Source organism: Bos mutus, chromosome 21 (genome assembly GCF_027580195.1).
Source record: "Bos mutus isolate GX-2022 chromosome 21, NWIPB_WYAK_1.1, whole genome shotgun sequence".
In the NCBI taxonomy this organism is placed as follows: domain Eukaryota; kingdom Metazoa; phylum Chordata; class Mammalia; order Artiodactyla; family Bovidae; genus Bos; species Bos mutus.
The window spans coordinates 36621453-36638001 of record NC_091637.1 but is presented as its reverse complement, the minus strand read 5'-3'; the positions used below and the strand labels follow the sequence as shown (position 1 = coordinate 36638001).

The 16549-nt window shown below is 37.9% G+C and overlaps 1 long non-coding RNA gene across 1 annotated transcript in view; it reads right to left on the bottom strand.

The window, feature by feature from the left end:
- The window catches only part of LOC138984384 (uncharacterized), a 46914-nt gene extending 33127 nt beyond the window's left edge, over positions 1-13787 (bottom strand). The window contains exon 1 of the long non-coding RNA XR_011461641.1: positions 13658-13787. This is a non-coding gene — a long non-coding RNA (uncharacterized lncRNA). The remainder of the gene's footprint in view (positions 1-13657) is intronic.
- Between the last annotated feature and the right edge of the window lie 2762 nt (positions 13788-16549).

Genomic DNA, 16549 nt, shown 5'->3' with positions numbered 1-16549 from the left:
AGCATTCACAAACTCCTTTTCCTATTTGGAACCAGTCTGTTGTTCCATGTCCAGTTCTAACTGTTGCATCCTGACCTGCATACAAATTTCTCAAGAGGCAAATCAAGTGGTCTGGTATTCCCATCTCTTTCAGAATTTTCCACAGTTTATTGTGAGTAACGTAAATAATTCTAACTTTTAATTGGGGTTGTAATTACAAGGAAGTAATACGTTTGCAAGGAGATCCAACCAGTCCATTCTGAAGGAGATCAGCCCTGGGATTTCTTTGGAGGGAATGATGCTGAAGCTGGAACTCCCGTACTTTGGCCACCTCATGCGAAGAGTTGATTCCTTGGAAAAGATTCTGATGCTGGGAGGGATTGGTGGCAGGAGGAGAAGGGGACGACAGAGGATGAGATGGCTGGATGGCATCACTGACTCAATGGATGTGAGTCTGAGTGAACTCCAGGAGTTGGTGATGGACAGGGAGGCCTGGCATGCTGCCATTCATGGGGTTGCAAGGAGTCGGACACGACTGAGTGACTGAACTGAACTGAATACATTTGAAAAGCACATTGAACTGTTTTAAAGTGCATGCATATTTACTGCATGTAACATATATCTCAATAAAGTCAATTAGAATGAAACTTTGATTTCATATACAAAACAATGCAATCCACTATATTAACAAAATAATAAAGGAAAATTCAATATCACAGTAATCCAAGTCTATGCCCCGACCAATAATGCTGAAGTTGAATGGTTCTATGAAGAACTACAAGATCTTCTAGAACTAACACCCAAAAAAGATGTCCTTTTTATTATAAGGGAATGGATGCAAAAGTAAGAAGTCAAGAGATACCTAGAGCAACAGGCAAATTTGGCCTTGGTTTACAAAATTAAGCAGGTCAAAACTAACACAGTTTTGCCAAGAGAACGCACTGGTCATAGCAAACATCCTTTTCCAACAACATAAGAGAAAACTCTACACAAGGACAACACCAGATGGTCAACACTGAAATTAGATTGATTATATTCTTTGCAACTAAGATGGAGAAGCTCTATGCAGTCAGCAAAAACAAGACTTCGAGCTGAGTGTGGCTCATCATGAACTCCTTAATACCAAATTCAGATTAAATTGAAGAAAGTAATGAAAACCACTAGACCATTCATTCATTCAGTCAGTCAGTTCAGTTGCTCAGTCATGTCCAACTCCTTGTGACCCCATGGACTGCAGCACACCAGGCCTCGTGTCCATCACTAACTCCCAGAGTTTAATGAAAAAGCATCATTATTTCAGTGCTCAGCTTTCTTTATAGTCCAAATCTCACATCCATACATAACTACTGGAAAAACCATAGCCTTGGCTAGATGGACTTTTGTTGGCAAAGTAATGTCTCTGCTTGTTAACGTGCTGTCTAGGTTGGTCATAGCTTTTCTTCCAAGAAGCAAGCATCTTTTAATTTCATGGCTGTAGTCACCATTTGCAGTGATTTTGGAGCCTCCCAAAATAAAGTCTGTCACTGTTTCCACTGTTCCCCATCTGTTAGCATGAATTGATGGGACCAGATTCCATGATCTTAGTTTTCTGAATGTTGAGTTTGAAGCCAACTTTTTCACTCTCCTCTTTCGCTTTCATCAAAAGGCTCTTTAGTTCTTCACTTTCTGTCATAAGGGTGGTGTCATCTGCATATCTGAGGTTATTGATATTTCTCCAGGCAATCTTGATTCCAGCTTGTGCTTCATTCAGCCCAGCATTTCTCATGATGTACTCTGCATATAAGTTAAATAAGTAGGGTGACAATATACAGCCTTGCTGTACTCCTTTCCCAATTGGGAACCAGTCTGTTGTTCCATGTCCACTTCTTATTCTTTCTTCCTGACCTGCATACAGATTTCAAGAGTCAGGTCAGGTGGTCTGGTATTCCCATCTCTTTAAGAATTTTCCAGAGTTTGTTGTGATCCACACAGTCAAAGCTCTCGGCACAGTCAATAACGCAAAAGTAGATCTAATAGACAGTGCCTGAAGAACTATGGACAGAGGTTCGTGACATTGTACATGAGGCAGGGATCAAGATCATCCCCAAGAAAAAGAAATGCAAAATGGTTGTCTGAGGAGGCCTTACAAATAGCTGTGAAAAGAAGAGAAACAAAAGGCAAAGGAAAGATATGCCCATTTGAATGCAGATTTCCAAAGAATAGCAAGGAGAGATAAGAAAGGCTTCCTCAGTGGTCAGTACAAAGAAATAGAGGAAAACAATAGAATGGGAAAGACTAGAGATCTCTTCAAGAAAATTAGAGATACCAAGGGAACATTTCAATCAAAGATGGACACAACAAAGGACAGAAATGGAATAAACCTAACGGAAGGGACTATAAAAAACGCTGAGTGCCAAAGAACTGATGCTTTTGAACTGTGGTGTTGGAGAAGACTCTTGAGAGACCCTCAGATGGCAAGGAGATCCAACCAGTCAATCCTAAAGGAAATCAGTCCTGAATATTCATTGGAAGGACTGATGCTGATGCTGAAGCTCCAATACTTTGGCCACTTGATGCAAAGAATTGACTCACTGGAAAAGACCCTGATGCTGGGAAACATTGAAGGTGGGAGAAGGGGATGACAGAGGATGAGATGGTTGGATGGAATCACTGTCATGACGTACATGAGTTTGAGTAGGCTCAGGGAGTCGGTGATGGACAGGGAAGCCTGGGGTGCTGCAGTTCATGGGGTCTCAAGGAGTCGGACAAGACTGAACGACTGAACTGAAGTGAACTGAATAGAGGGAAAAACAGATAACCACCTCAATAGACAAAGAAAAACCATTTAACTATATCCAACACATTGTTTCCTGATAAAACATCTCAGTAAAATAAGGATAGAAGTGAATGTCTTCAACTTGATAAAGGCTGTTTCCAAAAAGTCTAGAGATAAAATTATCCTTAATGGTGAAATACCAAATACTTTTCCTGTAAGACCAGAAAGAGTAAAGCTGAGGAGCTACAAAGCAAAGAAAGGGGACGAAAAAAATACAAGATGTCAGAATAATTACCTCTTGGTACCCTTGGATATCAAAGATAATTATGATGCTTTTTTCCCTTAAATCAATGAGTACTTTTTGAATTATTATTCTTTATGTGTTACATGTATATAACATGTTCTTTTCTGTATGCCATAATATAATAAAAATTTTATTTGGAGTACATCTTAATTGCAAATACATCATATTTATCTTAATTCTAATAAGATAGTATATAATTAGATAAAAGATATCATAGAAGTTTGAGTAATATTAGCTCATTGTGGATTATTGTAGGGAATTGTTTATGAAATCATAAAATAACAATTTGAAATTTTGGATGGTAATTCAAATGCAACAGGAATAGCATCAGTTAGAATTATATACATGTATATATGTTGTGCATTGTTGGTGGCACTGTAAAGTGGTATACAGAAAGTATGGAAGACAGTACAGAATTTTCTCAAAAAGTGCAAACAGAATTACTATATGATTCAGCAAAGCAACTTCTGGGCGTATATATGTTTCCTTAGCTCTTAACTACATGAAGTGGTCCTGTCCTGCTAGAAAGGCTTTTACACAGTTCAAGGTGGAAATTATTCTTTGAATTGCCCAGATGCTTAGTAATAACATCCAGGTAAGTGGCTCCTAATACTACACTTTAAAATACAAAAATAATGACATTATATGGTGATTGGTTTATATAGCTCTTGTCATTTTCCCCTGAGTCTGTGTATGCATGTGTTAGGCATTCAGTCATGTCCCACTCTTTGCAACCTCATGAACTGTAACACACCAAGCTTCACGGTATTCTCCAAGCAAGCATACTAGAGTGCATTGCCATTCCCTTCTCCAGGGGATCTTCCCAACCCAGGGATTGAACCTGGTTCTCCTACATTGCAGCTGGATTCTGTACTTAAAACAGCAGAACTAAGATTACAGAGAATTTTTACTTTTATACACGTTAATCAAAATTTTTATTTCTCTTCTTCACTAAAATCTTACATATTGAATAACAAAACATCAAGATATTTTAAAAATAATTTTTATCATGTTATGGGTCATGGAAGTATATTTTTAGTAAAATTTGATTTACTACAAATCAGTGTTTTACTGACAGAAGAGTATCCTTGACTCCTACCTTCTACTTGTATAAACCTAGAGGATAGAGTTTTGATGGAGTCTTAAATTTGCAACATGATTGTCATGTTTTGGTATTAAGTTTTCACTAGCCTCATAAAATAAATTGGAAAATGTTCGCTTCTCTATTTTCTGAAAAAGTTTGTATAAAACTGCTATTACTTATTCATTAAATGTCTGGCATAATTCCTCAGTGAAAGCATCTAGGCCTGGAGTACTTTGAGAAAACTTTTTGATGATGAATTCAATTTTTATTATAGATATTGAACTCTTCTGATTTTCTATTTCATCTTGTGTCAGTTTTTGTGTTATGAATATAAGAAATATGTACATCGCATATATTTTTCAAAGTTACTGGTATTAAGGCTCCCTTATTATCATTGTAATAATGATATGATATGTAATGATATATCTTTGCAGTTTAAGAGTGAATTCAGATCAATATATGAGATGAAAAGATAAGAAATGATTATTTGATTACCACAATTAATTGATTGATGAATTCAATTTTTTTCAGTTCTAAGCATTTTCATTCCAAGTGAAAAATTAAGAAATAAAAGAAACAAATAAGACTAGTTGATATTACATATACACATAAATGTATGTGTATATATGTGAAACTTTTATATATTTATATTTTATATAGATTCATTTACTGAATGAGAAGTTTAGATATATATATATATAATATTCTTTAATTAGTATATTAATATAATACTTTCAAATGTAAATGGAAGTTCTCAACCTCTTGTTAGAACTTACAATTGGCAATGTGAATATAGAAATATATAGACATTGCCAGTTTGGTGAGTCAATTTCTATTTTTTTTTATATTGACTTAGCAATTAGGAATCATAGAAGGTCATACAAAGTGTTACAAATTCTTAAACAAAACAAAGCAAAATTAAAAAATTAAAAACCTCATACAATTTATCCTATGTGTTTTATAAGAATTCAGTTAATTTTTTGTTTATCATTTACTTTCTTAACTGGAGAAATAGAAAGATACAGGAGATTTTAGCAGGATGCCAGAGAAAAAAAATAAATTATTTAAAAACAAAATAAAAAGATACATAAGATACCGTCTCTCCCATTTTCAACACCAGATGGCCCACAGAGATGACTTCAAAAATAATTTTTTAAGAAAGTCCATTAATATCATGCATTGTTCAGATTAGACCACACCTTCTTAGAAGAGATGGCCATTTTGTTGTTGTTGTTGAAGTTCTTTCTTTCATAGACAATCCTCTAAGTTTTAAGAAGCATGAATTTAAAACTTTAGTTTTGCTTCACACTTTCTCCAAAAATAAAGTCCTCTGGAAAATCTGTGTCCTGATAGATACTTACATTTTCTCCTAATCATCATACAGATGACCTCTTTCCAAGTGCTTTGGGGAATATTAATATTATATCCAATACAAAGTACATGGAATGCACCTAGGAAATATTCTGCAAGAAATATCCATCCAGCGTAAGGGACAATGCCACACTTGACAGGGGGTTGGCACTGACACGTTATTAGTAATTATAGCATGAAAACATGCTTTTGTCTTTATTGCTTTAACACATCTGAATAAACACAGAACTGAATCATAAAACACAGAAAATATTTTCCTTATGCCAGGGCATCCTCTGTCATTAGACCCAGAATAGGCCCATTCTTCAAGCATTTTGTGTGAAGGGCTCCTTTGAGGGATATCTTGAGATCCTTTTTGAGGTTTTTCCTGCATTGCTTAGCATTTCATGTAGATGGTAGGCCCAATGATAATTTTCAATATTTAGAATAAATACTCATCTAATTACTTTGATAAAAACAATGATCATCCTCCTGTTATTGTTCAGTCGGTTGTGTCCGACTCTTTGTGACCCCATGAACTGCAGCACACCAGGCTTCCCTGTCCTTCACCATCCTCCAAAGCTTGCTCAAACTCATGCCAAATGAGTCAGTGTTGCCATCCAACCATCTCATCCTCTGTCTTCCCCTTCTCCTCCTGCTTTCAGTCTTTCCCAGCATCAGGGGCTTTTCTAATGAGTTGGCCCTTTACATCTGGTTTTGGAGTATTGGAAATGCTGCCTAAATATTGGAGCTTCAGCTTCAGCATCAGTCCTTCTAATGAGTATTCAGGGTTGATTTATTTTTGGATGGACTGGTTGGATCTCCTTGCAGTCCAAGCAACTCTCAAGAGTCTTCTCCAACACCACAGTTCAAAAGCATCAGTTCTTCAGTGCTCAGCCTTCTTGATGGTCCAACTCTCACATCCATACATGACTACTGGAAAAACCATCTTCCTGTAGGCAAGAGCAAAGACAGTTCCAAGTATAGTCTTATGAGGCCCTTATTCTTTTATTCCTTTTTTAAGGGGAAATTTTTTATAAAAAATTTTATTTTTGGCTGTGCTGCATCTTCATTACTTTGCATGAGCTTTCTCTAGTTGCACTGAGGGGGCTAGTCTCAAGTTGTGGTGTGCAGGCTTCTCATTGTCGCAGGCTTCTTTACAGAGCATGGGCTTCAGGTGCGAGGGCTTTAGTGGTTACAGCACACGGGCTTATTACCCTGAGGCATGTGGAATCTTCCCAGACCAGGGATCAAACCCATGTTCCCTGCATTGGCAGGTGGATTCTTAACCACCCACGGGACCACCAGGAAAATCCTCCTTTATTCTTTAAATCATGCTAAAATTTTTTTAGATTAACCCATCAATCAGAAAATTAATATAATGCCACCCAAGATAATTTTCAAAGTAACCCACTAAGATTTGTTTTTTAACCACACAATAAAATTCAGCTAGAAATATGGACTTTTATTATTTGAAGTTTTTTGTTTTGCTTTTTAAAGAAAACTTTTTGAAAATTTGGAAAATTAATCTTAACTATCATCAGGAATGTAATCTAATGTTATGCAAATCCCTAGATAAAATTCTAATGTGTCATTTTCATTACTAATACTCTTAAAATAGCATTATATATGCATTGTGAATAATGCAGAGATGATTTTTCAATCACCTTTATACTAGAAAAGTATTTAAACTTAGAGATATTAATAGAATAGCCACTCTTTCCTTTTCCCTATAGATTATTGAGTGCTTATGGGAACAAAGGAAATAAAAATGCCTTTTTCATATACTTATTAATAAAATAGGATGACTTCTTAGGTTCAGTAGTGAAAATATTTCATTTAATGATTAATTTAAATACATTTTTGAGCACTTTTTGGTGTTAGAGTGTAGTTTAGACACTGAAAAGTATAATACTAAAATAACTCTTCAACACTTGCTACATCAGTTAGAACATCAGTTGCAAGATAAAGAAATTCAAATTAAAATGGTTTAAACAATAAGTGGATATATTATCTCAAGAAACCAGAAGTTCAGACATCAGGAATATTACACTGTTGGTGAATTTATACTCACTGTCAGGATCAAGAGTCCATGTTTTTTCCATGTTTTTGTTTTGACATGTTTTTCATGATTGCATGATGGCTACAATTTCGTATAGAGCCAACAACATCAATAAATGAAGAAAGGTTATTTCTCATTGACTACTTTCTACACCAGTGGAAACTCTTAGCTTGAGAAAATTTCAAATGCTTTAACATTGGCCAATAATGGTCACATTTCCTATCGTAATCTAATCCCTGGCAAGAATAATTTCATTATCACAAATGCTTTAAAGTAATAATTTAATAAGTTGCCATCTTGTTATAAAGAGAGAAGGTAAATGTTTCATATGGGGGTGGCTTATAAACATTTTCAAGAAATCAATAATTTATGTCATCCCATTTATATTCTCCACTTTAAAAGTAGCTTTGGAATCAGCATGTTTTAAAATAATTGAACATGCAGGTAATGTTTCTACCTAACCATGAACCAGTTGCTCTATACCCAGGTAACTCAGTAATGGCAGGACACTTCAACAAAGGCTCCTTGGACTGCAGATAGTATGATGTTTTATTAACATGTGGCCAAATAACAGAAATTTTTCCATCAAAAGAATCAGATTGGTAAAAACAGGCTTAAGTACATTGCCCTGAAAGAATTAGTTTCTCAGGTAAACTTGCTCTGACACCTGGTTTTCCTCCTTTCTTACACTTCTCCCAACTCGAATATTATCTATCATTTGAACTCCTTTCCAGCATTCACTATTCAACTGTAAGTTAAAAACTAGATAAAAAATCTAATTATATATTTTTTTAAATCACAAAAACAAATCATGAGAAGCCTGTGCATCATTTTGTTCCGAATGTACCAAGAACTGTTTACTATTTTAGAAAATTTGTCTGCAATGGCAATTTTGCTCATAATTTTTGAGTCATCACCACAATTCAACTGTATTAGTTTAGATTTATAACAGAGTGTTTCTTCTTTTGTTATGTCTTCTAGTACAGTTGTGTCTGAGTATTTACATATTTAAATATCATGCTAGTAAAGTAATGCTCAAAATTCTCCAAGCCAGGCTTCAGCAATATGTGAACCGTGAACTTCCTGATGTTCAAGCTGGTTTTAGAAAAGGCAGAGGAACGAGAGATCAAATTGCCAACATCCGCTGGATCACAGAAAAAGCAAGAGAGTTCCAGAAGAGCATCTATTTCTGCTTTATTGACTATGCCAAAGCCTTTGACTATGTGGATCACAATAAACTGTGGAAAATTCTGAAAGAGATGGGAATACCAGACCACCTGATCTGCCTCTGGAGAAATTTGTATGCAGGTCAGGAAGCAACAGTTAGAACTGGACATGGAACAACAGACTGGTTCCAAATAGGAAAAGGAGTCCATCAAGGCTGTATATTGTCACCCTGTTTATTTAACTAATATGCAGAGTACATCATGAGAAACGCTGGACTGGAAGAAACACAAGTTGGAATCAAGATTGCCAGGAGAAATATCAATAACCTCAGATATGCAGATGACATCACCCTTATGGCAGAAAGTGAAGAGGAACTCAAAAGCCTCTTGATGAAAGTGAAAGAGGAGAGTGAAAAAGTTGGCTTAAAGCTCAACATTCAGAAAATGAAGATCATGGCATCTAGTCCCACCACTTCATGGGAAATAGATGGGGAAACAGTGGAAACAGTGTCAGACTTTATTTTTGTGGGGCTCCAAAATCACTGCAGATGGTGACTTCAGCCATGAAATTAAAAGACGCTTACTCCTTGGAAGGAAAGTTATGACCAACCTAGATAGCATATTCAAAAGCAGAGACATTACTTTGCCAACAAAGGTCCGTCTAGTCAAGGCTATGGTTTTTCCTGTGGTCATGTATGGATGTGAGAGTTGGACTGTGAAGAAGGCTGAGCACTGAAGAATTGATGCTTTTGAACCATGGTGTTGGAGAAGACTCTTGAGAGTCCCTTGGACTGCAAGGAGATCCAACCAGTCCATTCTGAAGGAGATCAGCCCTGGGATTTCTTTGGAAGGAATGATGCTAAAGCTGAAACTCCAGTACTTTGGCCACCTCATGCGAAGAGTTGACTCATTGGAAAAGACTCTGATGCTGGGAGGGATTGGGGGCAGGAGGAGAAGGGAACGACAGAGGATGAGATGGCTGGATGGCATCACTGACTTGATGGACGTGAGTCTGAGTGAACTCTGGGAGTTGGTGATGGACAGGGAGGCCTGGCGTGCTGCGATTCATGGGGTCACAAAGAGTCGGACATGACTGAGTGACTGACCTGATCTGATCTAATTTTATTATAAATTGATTTTTTTGTTTCTTATTTGAAAAATAAGTTATCATGAGCTGATAGCTTTCTGTTCTACCATGATATGAAACTAGGTGTGAATAGGAAGAATCCATTACTATGAGAATACAGTGAAAGTCAGGTCTGCAATGCGGGAGACCCGGGTTCGATCCCTGGGTTGGGAAGATCTCCTGGAGAAGGAAATGGCAACCCAATCCAGAATTCTTGCCTGGAGAATCCCACGGATGGAGGAGCCTGGTGGGCTACAGTCCATGGGGTGGCAAAGAGTCGGACACAACTGAGCAACTTCACTTTCACTTTCAGGATGGCTCTTGGAGGTTAGAGAAAGAGAAGGCTAAGAGTAAATAAATAGAAATGTCAGAATTTCTATAAAAGACAGTTGCAGAAGAGATTAGAATTCTCAGAGAAATGGATATGCTTAAGTAGACACTCTACCTAGGGTCAAAAAAATTCACCAACTAAGTTTTATACTGAGGGCTCAGTAAAAGACACTTGAAAAAAGAAAAAAGGAATGTCCTAGGGAAAGAGGCATTAACTATCACCAAGAAGCTCAATGTGATTTACTGGTATTGAACTTAATAGAAGATGATGTTTCAGAACAGTAAACCCTGATAGCAACGTGGATGATAGGAACCCTAAGTGACAGAGGCCAGATGGCAGTACTAAAATGACTTTGAGCGTCAAAGTGGCAGCCAAAGGGATATAACCCCTTGAGAATTAAGGAGATGGTTAATATATCACTATGTCCCAAGTCACAGCTAATGAGCTTCCAATAAATAAACTCTTCAACCTAAAAATTAAAAAAAAAAAAAAATTAAGGAAAGGTAGCCAAGATGTTGAAGTTGGCTGTCCTTTTAAGAACCAGTCCCTTGCTCAGTTGTTTGACTTAAGCCAGTTTCAACCTTGAATTTCATGACCACAGGAAAGACTGAGTCTCCATGAAGAAGGGCTCTTCAAATCAATAGCAAATCAATAGAATAATGACTTCCCCACTCTTCTCCCCAGAGGGACCTACAATGAGTTTACAGACACAAACAGCCATGGAGAGAGCAATAAAGACTATGTATAAAATCCAACTGTAGGGACATCCAACCTCTGCTGCTGACAAAGTCAGCAATAGAGATTAATTCTGAGTTCCTGATATAATACCATCCTTTGGGCTTCCCTTGTGGCTCAGCTGGTAAAGAATCTGCCTGCGTTGTGGGAGACATATGTTTGATCCCTGAGTTGGGAATATCCCCTGGAGAAGGGAAAGGCTACTCACTCTAGTATTCTGGCCTGGGGAATTCCATGGACTGTATAGTCCATGGGGTCACAAAAAGTTGGACACAACTGAGTGACTTTCACTTCACTTTGAAGAGACAACCTGTTACTTGGCAAGTTAATTACATTAGATCCCTTCCATACTGGAAAGGGCAGAGATTCAGCTTGAGTAGAATTAATACACATTCAGTAGGGTATGCTTTACTCCTTGTGAGGCCTCAGATAGAATCATATCTGGTGTGATCCACTTATCCACTATCCCATATAACATGACTCCTCTTTATAGAAAAGAAAGTATGAAACTTAACCCATATACAGAGGTTCAATTGGTTCTATTATCCATCTCACTGCCTAGAAATTGTTCACCTGATGGAGAGACAGAAATGCCTTTTAAGGGTATAACTGAGACAAGTAAGTTTGGATGTGATAGCTGATAAATATGGGGAGACCTTTGTCAATATTCACTTTTATGCTAAATCAATGATCATTTAATGTTTCTGTGTCTTAAATAGATAGGATAAGACATGGGTTTGGTTACCAAAGATAGAAGTCATTGTAGCCTTGCTTAGCATCAAACTCAATGTCTTTGTTGGAGAATTTAAGCTTCCTGTCCCCATGGTAATATGGGTTTAGATGTCTTGGTTCCCAGAGACAAATATTTCCCCACAGGGAATAGAAAGAGTACCACTAAACTTTAAGTTATGGTAATCACTCGGTCACTTAAGTTTCCTTACATCAAGAAACAAGCAGGCAAGGAAAGGGATTATCAGCTTGGAAAAGATAATTGACCATAATCATCATGAGGAGGTAGGGCTGTTCTTAGATTGAGGGATAGTAAGGATTATGTTTGATACTCAGGGCGTCCATGTGTATGTGCTTTGACATATGTTTGCCCACTTTTGAAAACAAATGGACAAATGCAATAGCTATGATTTGAGAAGATGTTAAGAATTCTAAAGGATAAGCGGCTTGGTAGGTACCCTATACTGGCAGAAGTGCTATCCAAAAGAGGGCATCTCAAATAGACAGAAGTGATGAAGACAAGGCATATCATTTTCACTCCTAAGACCAGCTACAGCAGGGGTTGTAATCTTATCCTACTCATCTTCTTATCTCTCAAGAAAAAAAGACCAAACAAAATCATAGCAGAGCTTCTCATTGAACTTTTGATATAAAATAAGAGGCTGAGAGCAGCATAAGAGTAGGACAGTAGTAGATGGGGGGTCCGGAACCCAGACTACTCCTTCTGGACTGAAGCACTCATGCCCTCACTTGTTGGGAGTGCTGGTGGCTAAAGGCTCCCAGCTGAGTCTCTTTCTATACTGAATGGAGAATACCAAGAGGAACTTGGGTTGCCACTACACCATATAGGAAGGGAGGAATGTGTTTGGAACACATTTTCTGAGGGGTCTTCTAGTACTTTGATGTCATGTGGTAAATTGAATGCAAAACCGCAACAACCAACACAAACAGGCCCCAAAAGAACTGTTAATAACTCAGATTCTATAAAAATGTAACTTTGGTTTGGGGTCACTTTACCAAAGAACGCTTACCAGCTATAGTACTATTGAGACCAAAACAAAATGTGGCAGAAACCATTATTTTTTGAAGACTGTCATACAAGCTTCACTATACCTTCATAGCAATATTCACAGACCTCCCTACTTGCTTCTCTAAATCAATAAGCCAAATGTGAAGACTTTTCTAAAACTTTCTTTAAGCTTCAGTTTCTCCAATACATCTAGATATTCCAATGGAAGCCATTTGGTTACTATTTCTTTTATACCCCAATTGGAGCCCCTCTGTGCTTTCATTACCCCATCTCTTCCCCATCCTTGTGACTTCTAAAACCTATATTAAATCCCTAATTACTATAATACTTAAATTGGAATAATATGACATGGAATGAATGATAATGGAAACTAAATTGTATCCAAAACTGTGAAAAGCTAGAGCAGGACTTAGATGTATATATTAGAAAAGAATAGTTTATTACAGAAGAAAATCTTTGACTTTGAAGTAGTCAAAGATTTCTTAAAAAGACAATGAGAGCAAAGGTAAAAGGAAAAAAGGTTAAAATGTTGTTTAATTGAACTTCAAATTAATCTAGATTAAAAATATCAAGAGATATAATTAAGAAAGTAAAAAAGGACTTTACAAACTGGAAAATACTTCCAATACCTGTACCCTACAATAGATCTATACACATATATATATTTAAAACTATATAAAGTTAATTGGAAAAATACAGACAACACATTTTAAAAAACAGGAAAAGGACTTAGACAATTCTCAAAAGAGGGTATCCGAACCACAGACAGACTTTAAATATATAAATTACAATCAAAATGCCAAATTACTGCAAACCAATTATAATAATCAATTATTTTAGTTGACAAAACCAAGTGTTGTTGAGAATGTAAGTAAGTGAAACTCATGGACTGTTAGTGAGAGTGTGAGATAATAAACCAGTTTTTGAAAATTGGCATGATCACTAAAGCTGAACATACCTAGAGCATGGTGTTTAAGTTATTTTTTTAAACTGAGATGATACATACAATCAGATCAGTTCAGTCGCTCAGTCGTGTCCGACTCTGGACCCCATGAATCGCAGCATGCCAGGCTTCCGGGTCCCTCACCAACTCCCGGAGTTCACCCAGACTCACGTCCATCGAGTCAGTGATGCCATCCAGCCATCTCATCCTCTGTCATCCCCTTCTCCTCCTGCCCCCAATCCCTCCCAGCATCAGAGTCTTTTCCAGTGAGTCAATTCTTTGCATGAGGTGGCCAGAGATATGACTCAGTATCAAAACATACCAATGATTCAAAGGTTAGAGGTAACTGCATAAGGCAACCAAAATGAACTCCCAAACATCTTAAACATAATGACTCACTTGTTGGTGCCTGATTCCAAAGGGCTGGGAATGTGCCTAGAAAAAGAGAGAACCAGACATAGATGATTTTTAGAATTAGTTATGGGGTCTGACAGAAAGCAACATATACAGTTCTTTGCAAAATCTGAGTAAACTGTTGAAAGGTTGTTGTTGAATCACGCAAAGACGCCGGGATTCTTGGCCCCCGGATGAGAAGAATTCAATCTGGGGCCAGAGACGAGGCTTGATCGCTCAGAGCTTTTGTGTAATAAAGTTTTATTAAAGTATAAAGGAGATAGAGAAAGCTTCTGACATAGGCATCAGAAGGGGGCAGAAAGAGTGCCCCCTTGCTAGTCTTCAGCTGGATGTTATATAGTCACTAGCAGTCAGGCTCCTCCGTCCATGGGATTTTTCAGGCAAGAGTACTGGAGTAGGGTGCCATTGCCTTCTCCGTAATGAAAGAAAGGAATGTCTTAAAACTCAGAATGGCACCAGGCCCCTCACCCATAAGATGCATTTTGGGATAATCTTGGCACCAAATGGTTCCTCTTGGGCCATAAAGTGATTAACTTGAATCTTGAAGAAGGGCAGATCACCATACAAATAGTTTTGTTTATATAGATTAGGGGAACAATATCTGAGTATAACATACTGGTTTCTCAAGTAGGTTCTGAGCCAAGAGGTGGAACCAACTTGAAGACAGAGTTTGGGGTAAATGAATAGTACATTAGTATAGCTTAAGCTAAACATTCCCATAAGAAAAATGCATTGGTTATCTCTAGGTTTGAGAATAGTTAACTTCGGGTGAAACCAGGTGTCATTATGGCAACACAGTATTTTTGAGAAACCTCCTTTTAAATTTGTATAGAGAAGGAAAAAATATCGCTAGCTTTTTCCTCCTGCCGCTTCAGTTCAGTTCAGTCACTCAGTCGTGTCCAACTCTTTGCGACCCCATGAATCACAGCACGCCAGGCCTCCCTGTCTGTCCATCACCAACTCCCGGAGTTCACTCAGACTCACATCCATCGAGTCAGTGATGCCATTCAGCCATCTCATCCTCTGTCGTCCCCTTCTCCTCCTGACCCCAATCCCTCCCAGCACCAGAGTCTTTTCCAATGAGTCAACTCTTCGCACGAGGTGGCCAAAGTACTGGAGTTTCAGTTTTAGCATCATTCCTTCCAAAGATATCCCAGGGCTGATCTCCTTCAGAATGGACTGGTTGGATCTCCTTGCAGTCCAAGGGATTCTCAAGAGTCTTCTCCAACACCACAGTTCAAAAGCATCAATTCTTTGGCGCTCAGCCTTCTTCACAGTCCAACTCTCACATCCATACATGACCACTGGAAAAACCGTAGCCTTGACTAGACAAACCTTTGTTGGCAAAGTAATGTCTCTGCTTTTGAATATGCTATCTAGGTTGGTCATAACTTTCCTTCCAAGGAGTAAGTGTCTTTTAATTTCATGGCTGCAGTCACCATCTGCAGTGATTTTGGAGCCCAGAAAAATAAAGTCTGACACTGTTTCCACTGTTTCCCCATCTATTTCCCATGAAGTGATGGGACCGGTTGCCATGATCTTCGTTTTCTGAATGTTGAGCTTTAAGCCAACTTTTTCACTCTCCACTTTCACTTTCATCAAGAGGCTTTTGAGTTCCTCTTCACTTTCTGCCATAAGGGTGGTGTCATCTGCATATCTGAGGTTATTGATATTTCTCTCGGCAATCTTGATTCCAGCTTGTGCTTTTTCCAGTCCAGCGTTTCTCATGATGTACTCTGCATATAAGTTAAATAAACAGGGTGACAATATACAGCCTTGACGGACTCCTTTTCCTATTTGGAACCAGTCTGTTGTTCCATGTCCAGTTCTAACTGTTGCTTCCTGACCTGCATACAATTTCTCAAGAGGCAGATCAAGGGTCTGGTATACCCATCTCTTTCAGAATTTTTCACAATTTATTGTGATCCACACAGTCAAAGGCTTTGGCATAGTCAATAAAGCAGAAATAGATGTTTTTCTGGAACTCTCTTGCTTTTTCCATGATCCAGCAGATGTTGGGAATTTGATCTCTGGTTCCTCTGCCTTTTCTAAAACCAGCTTGAACATCAGGAAGTTCATGGTTCACATATTGCTGAAGCCTGGCTTGGAGAATTTTGAGCATTACTTTACTAGCGTGTAAGATGACTGCAACTGTGTGGTAGTTTGAGCATTCTTTGGCATTGCCTTTCTTTGGGATTGGAATGAAAACTGACCTTTTCCAGTCCTGTGGCCACTGCTGAATTTTCCAAATTTGCTGGCATATTGAGTTCAGCACTTTCACAGCATCATCTTTCAGGATTTGAAATAGCTCAACTGGAATTCCATCACCTCCATTAGCTTTGTTCATAGTGATGCTTTCTAAGGCCCACTTGACTTCACATCCCAGGGTGTCTGGCTCTAGGTCAGTGATCACACCATCGTGATTATCTGGTGTCGTGAAGATCTTTTTGTACAGTTCTTCTGTGTACTCTTGCCACCTCTTCTTAAAATCTTGTGCTTCTGTTAGGTCCATACCATTTCTGTCCTTTATCGAGCCCATCT